General features: G+C 36.4%; 1 pseudogene; it reads right to left on the reverse strand.

The window, feature by feature from the left end:
• Positions 1–4,351: 4,351 nt before the first annotated feature.
• Positions 4,352–8,008, reverse strand: LOC114032290 (annotated as a pseudogene).
• Positions 8,009–10,503: the final 2,495 nt, after the last annotated feature.

Consider the following 10,503-nt stretch of genomic DNA (forward strand, 5'->3'; position numbering starts at 1 on the left):
ATTCCTCTTGATGATTAACAGGTTATACTGATGCTATTGTAGCTTGTTGACTTCATTTATAATTGAATGGGAAATGCTAGATTTCAGTTAGATTTTAAGGAAAATAAAGATTTTCCCCCATTTAAATTCATGGATCCCCTAAAAACTATGCATGGACCCTGCTTTAGAATGCAAACTCCTAATTTAGACTTCGGGGAATCTTGATTCTTTTAGGTTATACCAACAAGCTTTGTGTCATCTCTCAGTGACATTTAGCAATCACTATTCCTTTTCTAAATGTACACAAACCATTCCTTTAGCATATATTTTCAAAAAGTTGCCAGGAATCTAAGTCAAACTCATGTGACTAATGGCTTGAGAGTTCATCTGTTTCTCTTTATTTGAAAATAGGGGCAACAAACTGATAGGATAAAAACAAGTGTATGAAATAGTGAAAGAAGAATTGATTAGAACTTTTATGACCTATAATGACCCATTCAAGACTGTGTCAATATCCACAGAATTATTAAAAAGCTGAGTCAATTGTTTAAGTAATTCAGTTAAAGTTACTTGAGACATCTTATACAGACACAATCACAGTTTTAGGAAATGAACTATGTCAACAATTGCCTTGATTCTCCACATAGGCCTAAAGTACCACTTTAGAATACCTAGACAAAGATCAAGTAAACGTGGCTTGAGGCCTACATTATCTGTATCATTAGCTAAATCTTCCAGTTCTGTTTTCATTCATAGATACCATATTAAAGTTAGGCATAACAGTGGTCGAACAACCTATCCCCTTTTCCTTTCTTGAGTCTAATGCACCCTAATTTTAAACATAAGCCTTTTCCAACACATGATTTTCTCATTTTTGTTTTCCTCATTTCCTCAGTTGTAATGAGATAAGAATTCCTAAGGCTTAGAAGAGTAAACAATAAAGGTTTCTTATCTCATCAACCACCTTTTTCTTTCCTCCCTTCCTTCCTCCCTTCCTTCTTTCCTTTATTCCTTCCTTTCTTCCTTCCTCCCTTCCTTCCTTCCTCCCTCCCTCCCTTCCTTTATTCTAGAAGTACTATTCTGGCCCTCTACTAGCTCTATGTATTTAGAGACCATCTTATACTGAGGATACTTCCATTCTTGGGTTTCCTAAGGCTTGGTATTATGCAATGAGTACTGGAGTTGTAGTGAGGAGACCTGGGTTTGAATTCCATCTTTGACATTTCTTAGTCATATGCTTATGAGCATGTTGCTTTAGTTTTGAGCCTGTTTCTCCATCTGTACATAATTATAATAATGTTTCCCCTTCCATCCTCAAAGGTTATTAAAGGGAAGTATTGTAAGTGTTCTACAGATGCGAGTTGCTTTTGTTATTGCTTATACTCTTATTGAAACCATTGTGCATTATTGCCTGAATGTTCCTGTTAAAAGTAAAACATAAGGTCTCAGCCTCCACTAAAGCACTATTCCATGACTCATCATGGCATGGAGGTGAACTTGGGTTTGTGAAGGCTATGTGAGCAGAAATCAAGCTTCACTAGGCCTGCTAATAATCTTAAAAAGTTGTTAATAAAGTTGCCATGATTGTAACCTGCTCTTTGAGAATCATCTAACAATAATGATATTCTTAGTCAGAGCAACTCATTACACTATCTACTAAGGTATAAAGGAATTTAGACTGATGTCTGTAGAGGAATCACATATACCAAAGAAATTATAGCTTCTTGAATTATTGAAATAAGTCTGCCAATGGGAAGAATAACACAATAATTCACTGTTATATATTGACACATAAAGCAAATCCCTGAGAGATTGTCCCAGTTTCATGGAAAAGGTCATTCCCTTTTTTGAAGTCTTTCAGCACTTACTTGCTACATTTTTCATTTTTATTCTTAATTACCTACTGTCTCATCTTGTTATTTAATAGTTTTTTGTATGTATACCTTCTCTCTTCAACTAAATGGACTTCCTTCATGAGGGAAGGTATCATGGTTGGGAAAAGGGTGCTTTGATAATATCTAAGAGGCAGAGTGGTGCAATTAAAATGTCCTTGTATTGTAATTTAGGTAACCTGTATCCATGGCTATATATTACTTTGGTAAAACAACATATTTGTTTCTTTAAAAAAATAAATTGTATTGATGGCTTTTGCTTTTAGAGAGATTTCTGTATATAAAGCCCTTTGTTCCCTAGTACTCCCATCCTCAACCCCATAATTTACCTTATCATGAAGAAAAAACATTAAGAAAAAAAACTCAAAGGAGGAGCCAAGATGGTAGAGGCAGGAACTCACCTGAACTCTTTAAAATCCTCCTTCAAATAACTTTAAAGTAATGCCTCAAATAGATTTACAAAGAGGCAGAACCAGCAAAAGGTGGGGGTGAAACAATTTTCCAGCCTAAGACAACTTAGAAGGTCAGCAGGAAAAGTCTGTGACACCATAGTGCTGCAGAAATGGATCTGTTGTAACACCAGCAGAAGGCCTTAGAGGCAGCTGCAATAGCAGCAGTAGCAACTTCAGGAACTCTCAGCTCACAAACAGTAAAGGGGTCAGACAACTCCAGGCTGGTGCTCCAAGAACACAAGCACTTTTGAATACAGGAGTGCTAGGTGCTGGTCACAGTTCCAGGGTATAGAAGAGTGGTTTTGGCCACCCAAAAAGAAGCTGGGGCCCTAGTCTCAGTTCTGAGGCAAAAAGGAGCACTAGTACTTGTGGCTTCAGATGAGTATGGTAAATGATCACAGTTGAAGGGCCAAGAGTTCTAGCACTTGTGATATAGGGAAACAAAGTCTTTTCCTGAATAAAGGCACAGGCCAGGAGAGCAGTGACAACTTTCCTTAGATCATAGCAACTTGTAAGCACCAAAAACTTACCAACCCTCCACCCCCAGAACTAGCTCTGAAAATAGCAACATGAAAAGCCTGAAGTTTGGAACAGTGCCCCCTCCACTGCCAGAACCAGAGCCCAAATTTATCAGAAAGTTTAAAGTCAAGAAATTACTGGGGGGAAATTAGCAAACAAACAAACAACAAAAAAAAACAGAACTTAAGGGGAAAATGTTGCTATGGTTATAGAGAAGATGAAGACACAAACTCAGAAAAAGACAATGATGTTCAAAGCACCTTTTTTTGTCAAAGGGACAAAATTAATGTGAATTGGACACAAACCCAATAAGAATTCCTGGAAGAACCCAAAAAAGGATTTTAAAACTCATATAAGGGAGGTAGAGGAAAATTGGGAAAATAAATGAGAGTAAGAAAATTATGAAAAGAGAGTCAACAGCTTGGTAAAGGAGACACAAAAATACTGAAGAAAATAAAACCTAAAAATAGAATTGGCATAATGCTAAAAGAGAAAAGAAAAAAAAATCCACTGAAGAGAAGAACTGTTTCAAAGGGAAAATTGTCCAAATAGAATAAGAGGTATAAAAATTCATTGAAGATAAAAAACAACTCATTAAAAAGCAGAATAGGCCAGATGGAAAAAGGTACAAAAGCTTACTGAAAAACAAAATGGAATTGGACAATTGGAAACTAATAATTCAATGAGACATAAAGCAACAATAAAAAAGTGAAAAGAATGAAAAAAAATAGGAAAAAATGTGATATATCCCACTGGAAAACAACTGATTTTCAATGATCCAACATAACAATAGCCATATATGAGGGCACAAAAACCTCAAAATCAAATACAGATGTACAGAAATATTAAATGCATCCTTTTCAAATCATAATAAATTTTTTTAAACAATACATTCAATAAAGGGCAGTGGAAGGATAGATTAAGAATTAATAGGAAGCTGAATAATCTAATCTAAAGAGTGAGTGGGTCAAAGAACAAATCCTAGGAACAATCATTATTTCATTAAAGAGAAAGACAATGAGACAATATACCAAAATTTATGGAATCCAGCCAAAGTAGTGCTTAGGGGAAAATTCATATCTCCGAACATTTATATCAATAAAACAGAGAAAGAGCAGACCTGTCAATTGGGTATACAACTAAAAAATAAACTAGAAAAAAAAACAAACCAAAATCCCCAATTAAACACCAAATTGGAAATTCTGAAAATCAAAAGAGAGATTAATAAAATTGAAAGTAAGTAAATCATTGAACTGATAAATAAAACTGTGGGCTGATTTTATGGAAAAAAAATAAATAAACCATTGGTCAATTTGCTTTACAAAAAGAAAAAAAGCAAACCAAATTATCAGTATCAAAAATGAAAATGGTGAATTTACCACCAATGAAGAGGAAATTAAAGCAATTATTATGAGCAATTTTTCTTAATTATATGCCAACAAATCTGAAAACTTAAGCAAAAAGGATGGATACTTAATTATTTATTTATTATTTTTATTGTATGACATTTTATTTAGATTCCATGCATGTATTTCCTGTGTTGCCACAAGGTTGAGATCCATTCTTTCTGGAAACTCCAGCTTCTCACAGACTGCCTCCTTTACAGGTAAGTATTGTGATATTTCATTAGGCTCTGTGAAGTGGGTTGGTGGTACATGCATTAAATATGCTGTTTTGATCTCTCTTGAAGTTTATTCTCTTAACATATAAGTCTTGTCAGCCTGCTGGTAAAGCCTTGTGTCATTCATCCTGATGAGCACACCATCAATTAAGAAAAATCTCAGTAGCAGGAAAAAGCTAGAAGGCAGTACTCTAATCACACTTAAACTTGAAGCTCCATGATCATGAAGTTCATCTTCAAACAACATAACTTCCTCAAAAAATGTAATCTGTTTCCTGGCTTTCAATTTTTCTGTATCTATATGATCTGGTGTAGGCACAACCTTTAAGTGCTTCACCAAATAATGTCCCTTTGTAATCTGTGGTATAGGTCCAATCATATGGTCTAATAAACTCTTTGGAGTGTTCACCCTCCGCCCTGCTCTGTTGCCATTCTTTAGCACATGCTACCTTAAGCATTAGCGTCAGTCCCATTGAACTCAATTCCAAAGCCAGAAACATGTTGGATTCTTTTTCTTTTTTAACTTCTTTTTTTAAAATTTTTAAAATTTTTTTGGTTTCAACATTTACTTTCACAAGATTTTGAGTTCCAAATTTTCACCTCATCTCACCTCTCCCCCCACCCCAAGATGGCATGCATTCTAAGTACCCCTTCCCCTAGTCTGCCTTCCCTTCTATCTCCCCCCACTTCTCTTATCACCTTCCCCTTCAATTTTCCTGTAGGGCAGGATGGATTTCTGTACCCCATTTCCTGTATTTCTTATTTCCTAGTTGCACGTGAAAACATTTTTTTAAATGTGTGTTTTTAAAACTTTGGGTTCCAAATTTTCTCCCTTCCTCCCTCCCCTTTCACCCTCATTGATAAGGCAAGCAACTAAATATAGGTTATATATGTGCAGTTATTCAAAACACTTCCATAGTAGACATACTATGAAAAACTAACTCTATTTCCCTTAATCCTATCCCACCCACCCATTTATTCTATTCTTTCTTTTGACCCTGTCCCTCCTCAGAAGTATTTGCTTCTGATTACTCCCTTTCCCAAACTGCCCTCCTCTCTATCATTCCCCTACTCTCTTGTCCCCTTCCCCCTCTATTTTCCTGTAAGGTAAGACAGATTTCCACACCCAATTGAGTATGTATGTTATTCCCTCCTTAAGTCAAATCCTATGAGAATAAGATTCACTCATTCCCTCTCACCTTCCCCCTTTTCCCCTCCACTGTAAGAGCCTTTTCTTTTCTGTTTTTTTTTTGTGGGATAATTTACTCCATTCTACCTCTCCCTTTCTCCTTCTCCTAGTATATTCCTCTCTCACCCCTTAATTTTATTCTCCAGGTATGACCCTTTAATTTTCAACTCACCCTGTGCCCTCTATCTATCTATATCTATACATACATACATATAATTTTTTCCCCTCCAACTACCTTAATACTGACAAAGATCACATTAGTTACAAATATCATCTTTCCATGCAGGAATGTAAACAGTTCAACCTTAATCACTCTCTTATGATTTTCTCTTTCCTGTTTACCTCTTCATGTTCCACTTGAGTCTTGTATTTGAAAATCAAATTTTCTATTCAACTCTGGTCTTTTCATCAAGAATGCTGGAAAGTCCTCTATTTCACTGAATGACCATTTTTCCCCCTGAAGGATTATACTCAGTTTTGCTGGGTAGGTGATTCTTGGTTGTAATCCTATCTCCTTTGCCCTCCAGAATATTATATTTCATGCCCTGTGGTACCTTAATGTAGAAGCAGCTAAATCTTGTGTTATCCTGATTGTGTTTCCACAATACTTGAATTGTTTCTTTCTGGCTGCTTGTAATATTTTCTCCTCTACCTGGGAACTCTGGAATTTGGCTACAATATTCCTAGGAGTTTTCCTTTGGGGATCTCTTTCAGGAGGAGATTGGTGGATTCTTTCAACTTCTATTTTGCCCTCTGGTTCTAAAACATCAGGACAGTTTTCCTTGATAATTTCTTGAAAGATGATGTCTAGGCTCTTTTTTTGATCATGGCTTTCAGATAGTCCAATATTTTTAAATTCTCTCTCCTGGATCTCTTTTCCAGGTCAGTTGTTTTTCCAATGAGATATTTCACATTGTTTTCTAATTTTTCATTCTTTTGGATTTGTTTTACAGTGTCTTGATTTCTCATAAAGTCACTAGCTTCCAATTGCTCTATTCTAATTTTTAAGGAAGTATTTTCTTCAATAAGCTTTTGGACTTCCTTTTCCATTTGGCCAATTTTGTTCTTTAGGGCATTCTTCTCCTCATTGGCTTTTTGGACCTCTTTTGCCATTTGGGTTAGGCTATTTTTTAAGGTGTTATTTTCTTCAATATTTTTTGGGTCTCCTTTAGCAAGCTGTTGACTTGTTTTTCATGATTTTCTTGCATCACTCTCAGTTTTTCCTCTACTTCTCTTACTTGCTTCTCAAAATCCCTTTTGAGCTCTTCCAAGGTCTGGGACTGATTCATATGTTTTCTTGGAGGCTTTGGATGTAGGAACTTTGACTTTGTTGTCTTCTGGTTGTATGTTTTGATCTTCTTTGTCACCAAAGTAAGATAATATAGTCTAACTCTTTTAGTGCTGCTTACTCATGATCCGGCCAATTAATTGAATTTTAAACTCTTTGTTAAGGTAAAAGTCTGCTCCCAATGTGAAGAGTATACTGTCCCAAGCTTCAGGTTTGTACAGCTGTTTTCAGAGGTACTTCTAGGGACCTGTAAATTTTCAGTTCTTCCAAGGTGCTATGATAAGGGGCAAGGTGTTTTCTCTCCACCACCACAACAAGCTCTATAGCACCAGTGTTCCTCCTCATCCCAGGACCACTCCTCAGGACTGTGACCCAGATCCAAGCACCGGTAAAACAATAGAATCCTGCCTCAGCACTGGCAAAGAGATCCCTGCAGTACCCCTCTGATCAGCCATTCATTTCTCTCTCAGTCTGTGGGCTGGAAGCTCAGGAAAAAGCCGTGGCCCCGGGCCACACTGGAAACTTGTGGCTGAGACCTAGCTCCTCTCTCACTGCAGTCACAGACTTTTCCCACTGACCTTCTAAGTTGTCTTTGACATTCAGGGGTTGAGAAGTCTGTAAACCACCACAGCTGCCTGCGATTCAGCCCTCTGAGGCCTGCTCCAGGGTCACTGCAGCCTGCACTGCACTGCGCTCCTCTCCCCACCCAGAGCGATACACCTTTCAGATCAACCATCCAGGCTGTCTTTGGCTGGAAATTTGTTTCACTCTTTTTGTGGGTTCTGCTGCTTTAGAATTTGCTTGGCCATTTTTTTAGGTATTTGGAGGGCTTTGGGAAAGAGCTCAAGATAGTCACTGCTTTCCCTCTGCCATCCTGGCTCTGCTCCCAACATGTTGGATTCTTAAAACGTTGTCTCCAAACATCATTTCAGGAAAAGATGGCACGTGTAGCTCATCAGCTAATTTCTCCACATCGGCCGACTTCGTGATGTGTGTCTTGGCCACCGTCAGCTTCCTTGGCCCGAAGGAGAAGTCCTGGCGACTGCTCTGGAAGCCGTGGATCATCATGGCCCAGGTGGTGGCATGGAACCAGCACAAGCGGTGGCAGCCTCCCTTTTTCCCAACTCCTACCTCCCCTTCCTCCCCCAGCCATTACCTTCCCTTTCCCCGCCCTGCTCCTCTCCGCTCCCCAGCCTGGTCCAGACCACAGCCAAGGATGAATATTTATAAAAACATAAATTGCCCAGAATAACAGAAGAGAAAGGAGAATACTTAAATAACCCCATCTTAGAAAAAAAAATGAACAATCCATCAATAAAGTCCCTAAAAAAAAATCCCAGATTAACAAGTGAACTCTACCAAACATTTAAAGAACAATTAATTCCAATATGATATAAACTATCCGGAAAAAATAGGTGAAAAAGGAGTCCTCCTAAATTACTTTTGTGACACAAATATGATGTTGATACCTGAATTAGGAAGAACTAAACCAGAAAGAAAACTATAGACCAATTTCCTTAATAAATATTGATGCAAAAATTTTAAATAAAATACTAGCATGGCAATGACAGCAATTTATTTCAAGGATTGTACACTAGAACCAGGTGGGATTTATACCAGGAATACAGGGCTGGTTCAATATTAGGAAAACTATCAGCATAATTGAACATATCAATTACCAAAAAAATGATTACCTCAATAGGTACAAAAGAAACTTTTGACAAAATACAGCACCAATTTCCATTAAAAACACTAGAAAACATTGGGGGTAAATGGAGCTTTACTTAAAATGATGAATAATGTTTACCTAAAGCCATTAGCAAATATTATCTATAATAGAAATAAACTAGAGGCCTTCCCAAAAAGATCAAGAGTGAAACAATAACAAAATTTATCTGGAAGAAGAAAAGGTCAAGTATGCCAATAACATCAATGAAAAAAAAATGTGAAGGTGGCCTATCAGTTCCAGATCTCAAACTATATTACAAAGTGGGAATCATCAACAATTGGGTACTGACTAAGAAATAGAATGGTGGATAAGTGGAATAGAATAAGTATACAATGCACAGTAGTAAATGACCATACTCATCTAGTGTTTCATAAACCCAAGGAGCCAAGGTTTTGATATAAGACCTCACTATTTGACAAAATTTTTTCTGGGAAAACTGGAAAGCAGTTTGGCAGAAACTAGGTATAGCCCAACATCTCATACCATATGCCAAAATAAGGTCAAAATGAATACATAATTTAGACATAAAGGGTAATATAAATGCAAATTACGAAAACATGAAAAATTTTACCTATCAGATCTACGGATATGGGAAGAATTTATGACCAAAAAAGTGAAATAAAGCATTATAAGATGCAAAATGGATGATTTTTATCACATTAAATTAAAAAGTTTTTGTACAAGCAAAACCAATGCAGTCAAGATTAGAAAGAAAGCAAAAACTGGAGGTGGGGGGAGAGGAGTGTATAGCAAGTTTGTTTTATAAAGGCTTCATTTCTCAAATATATAGTGAACTGTGTTAAATTTATTAGAATATGAATCATTCCCCAATTGATAAATGGTTAAAGGATATGAACAGGCAGTTCTCAAAGAAATCAAAATTCTCTATAGCCACAGAAAATGCTCTAAATCATTATTGGTTAAAAATGCAAATTATAACAAATCTGAGGTACCACCTCATCTTTATCAAATATGACAATATGACAAAAAAATTGAAAATTACAAATGCTTGATGGGATACGAACAAATTGGGAAACTGATACATTGTTGGTGGAGTTGTGAACAGATGCAATCTTTCTGGAGAGTAATTTATGGCAGTTCTTTGTGGTGGCAAAGAATTTGAAATTGAGGGGATGTCCATCAAGTTGTGGTATATGATTATGATGGAATACAATTGTGTTATAAGAAATGATAAACAGAAGTTTCAGAAAAATCACAGTTCTATGAACAGAACTAGGAGAATATTGTATATATTCCATATATTCTATATTGTGTGTGTGTGTGTGTGTGTGTGTGTGTGGGTGTGTGGGTGTGTGTATAGTAACAGCTATGTTGAAAGAATGATCAACTGTGAATGACTTAGCTATTCTGAGCAATAAAGTGATCCAAGAACTTCTAAAAGATTTATGACTTTTTAAAAATGCTATCCACCGCCAAAGAAACTACTGATGAAGTCTGAACACAGATTGAAACTTTTTTTTAACTTTATTTTTCTTGGGTCTTTTTTTAAGGGGAGGGATCCGTGTTTTCTTTAGCAACATAGCTAATTTGAAAATATATTTTCCATTACTTAACATGTACAAACTATATCAAATTTCCTGCCATCTCAATGAGGGGTGGAGGGAGAGAATTTGGAATTCAAAAACTCAGAGTGTTAATTTTGAATGTTGATTTTTTTTTACATGTAATTGATGGAAAAAATAAAGAAAATGAAAGAGAAAAATCTGTAGCAGTGACCACACCTGACAATGCATAAACTGTGCTGTCCTATAGTCTCATGGCTCATTGCTACAAGTGTGGAAGTATTTTTCATGATCTATTTGTTCAGTATCAT

Source organism: Vombatus ursinus, unplaced genomic scaffold (genome assembly GCF_900497805.2).
Source record: "Vombatus ursinus unplaced genomic scaffold, bare-nosed wombat genome assembly UNPS02015414.1, whole genome shotgun sequence".
NCBI lineage: Eukaryota > Metazoa > Chordata > Mammalia > Diprotodontia > Vombatidae > Vombatus > Vombatus ursinus.